This window comes from Arachis duranensis, chromosome 10 (assembly GCF_000817695.3).
Source record: "Arachis duranensis cultivar V14167 chromosome 10, aradu.V14167.gnm2.J7QH, whole genome shotgun sequence".
Classification (NCBI taxonomy): Eukaryota; Viridiplantae; Streptophyta; class Magnoliopsida; order Fabales; family Fabaceae; genus Arachis; species Arachis duranensis.
Window position 1 is genome coordinate 42,608,060 of NC_029781.3, and position 2,575 is coordinate 42,610,634.

Below are 2,575 nucleotides of genomic sequence, written 5' to 3' on the forward strand. Positions count from 1 at the left end.
CTACTGGCATTTGGATGCCAGGGGTGGAAGCTGGAGTGGCGTTAGACGCCATTTCCCCATTTGTTACTGGCGTCTGAACGCTAGAACCATGCTCCCTTTGGGCGTTCAACGCCGGATCCATGCTTGTTTCTGGCGTTGAACGCCAGGAATGAGCATAGGCTGGGCGTTCAGCGCCAATATTATTCCTCTCTGGGCTCTGATTGTCCTTAGAGGGATTTTGAGTAGCCATTTGTTCATTTCTTGGCTTCCTGCTGCTTTGAAGTGAGGTATTTAATGTTTTCCCACTTCTTAGTTGAACTGCTTGGCATTCTTCTGCTATTTGTTTTGACAGTTGCTTTTCTGTTTGTCTTAACTGTACTTCCATATTCCTGTTAGCCATTCTTATTTCCTGTAGTATTTCCTTGAATTCGGCTTGCTGCTGAGTTAAAAAGTCTAATTGCTGATTGAATTCATTAGCCTGATCTACAGGACTGATTTCAGCAGTTACTGTTTTAGCTTCTTCTTTCATGGAAGATTCACTGCTTAGGTACAGATGCTGATTTCTGGCAACTGTATCAATGAGCTCTTGAGCTTCTTCAATTGTTTTTCTCATATGTATAGATCCACCAGCTGAGTGGTCTAGAGAAGTCTGAGCTTTTTCTGTAAGCCCATAGTAGAAGATGTCTAATTGCACCTACTCTGAAAACATTTCAGAGGGGCATTTTCTTAGCATCTCTCTGTATCTCTCCCAGGCATCATAAAGGGATTCATTATCTCCTTGTTTGAAGCCTTGGATGCTTAGCCTTAGCTGTGTCATCCGTTTTGGAGGGAAATAGTGATTCAGGAATTTTTCTGACAGCTGTTTCCATGTTTTTATGCTGTTCTTAGGCTGGTTATTTAACCACCTCTTAGCTTGATCTTTTACAGCAAATGGAAACAGTAATAATCTGTAGACATCCTGATCCACTTCTTTATCATGTACTGTGTCAGCAAATTGTAAAAATTGTGCCAGAAACTCTGTAGGTTCTTCATGTGGAAGACCAGAATATTGGCAGTTTTGCTGCACCATGATAATGAGCTGAGGATTCAACTCAAAGCTACTAACTCCAATAGAGGGTATACAGATACTACCCCCATATGAAGCAGTTGTGGGGTTAGCATATGACCTCAGAGTCCTCCTGGACTGATCATTCCCACTTAATTCCATAATGGAATAAAAGAGATGATATGTATGTTGCTATTGTTTATTTTATAAAAAAATTAATTTTTATAAAATAAAATAAAAACGAAACAAATAAAAGAAATTGAAAAATATTTTGAAATTGAAATCTGAAATTTTTTTTTTGAATTTTGAATTTTATGATGAAAGAGGAAAATATGCAAAAGACACAAGATTTAAAATTTTTAGATCCAATGTTCCTTATTTTCGAAAATTTTGGAGGGGAAACACCAAGGAACACCAAACTTAAAAATTTTAAGATCAAAGCACAAGAAAGACTCAAGAACACTTTGAAAATTCACAAGAACACCAAGAACAAAAGGAAGAACACCAAACTTAAAATTTTTAGAAAACCAAGAAAAATTTTCGAAAATTAAAGAAAACTTAGCAAGAAAATACCAAACTTAAAGTTTGGCACAAGATTCAATAAAAGAAAAATTATTTTTGAAAAAGATTCCAAAGAGGATACCCAATTATGAAGAACAACTACTAAAGCTCCAGCAAAATGGGCAGCAACTTCAGAGTTAATTTTAAAAATGGATATAAGTAAAAATTTTTTTTGAAAGTTACTGTTTGAAAAAGCACAAGAGAAACAAGAAAAGACACAAAACAAGAAAAACTAAAGATCAATCAAGAAAAATGGACAAGAACAACTTGAAGGTCAAGGAAGAACCAAGAACACTAACATGAAAATTTTTTTAAAGAAAATATAAAATATGCAATTAACACCAAACTTAAAATAAGACACTAAACTCACGAAAAATTAACAACTAATTAAGAAAAATAATATTTTTGAAAAGAAAATAAAAGACTCTGACCCAATTACCAAAATCTTCCTAATCTAAGAAATAAAATAAACCTTTAGTTGTTCAAACTCATGTTGTAATCATACTATTTATGCTATGTTGCTATCCTGGAACGTTCAAATTACTGCCGGAATCCTACCTGAATTTCCGAAAACCCCTATTTAGCAATGGTGCACGAAGTTTTTGTAATTCGCACAACTAACCAGCAAGTACACTGGGTCGTCCAAGTAATACCTTACGTGAGTAAGGGTCGATCCCACGGAGATTATTGGTTTGAAGCAATCAATGTTTATTTTATTAATCTTAGTCAGGAGGCAAATAAGATTATTTGGATTTAATTGTAAGAAGTCAAAGTATTTAAAATTATTAGAAAAATAAAAGAGAATCAAATCGTTACTTGGTGTGCAGTAATGAGAAATATGTTGAAGTTTCGGAGATGCTTTGTCCTTTGAATTTCTACTTTTCCTTGAAGTCCTCTTCCCACACGCATGGTTCCTTCCATGGCAAGCTCTATGTAGGGTGTCACCGTTGTCAATGGCTACCTCCCATCCTCTCAGTGAAAACGTTCCTA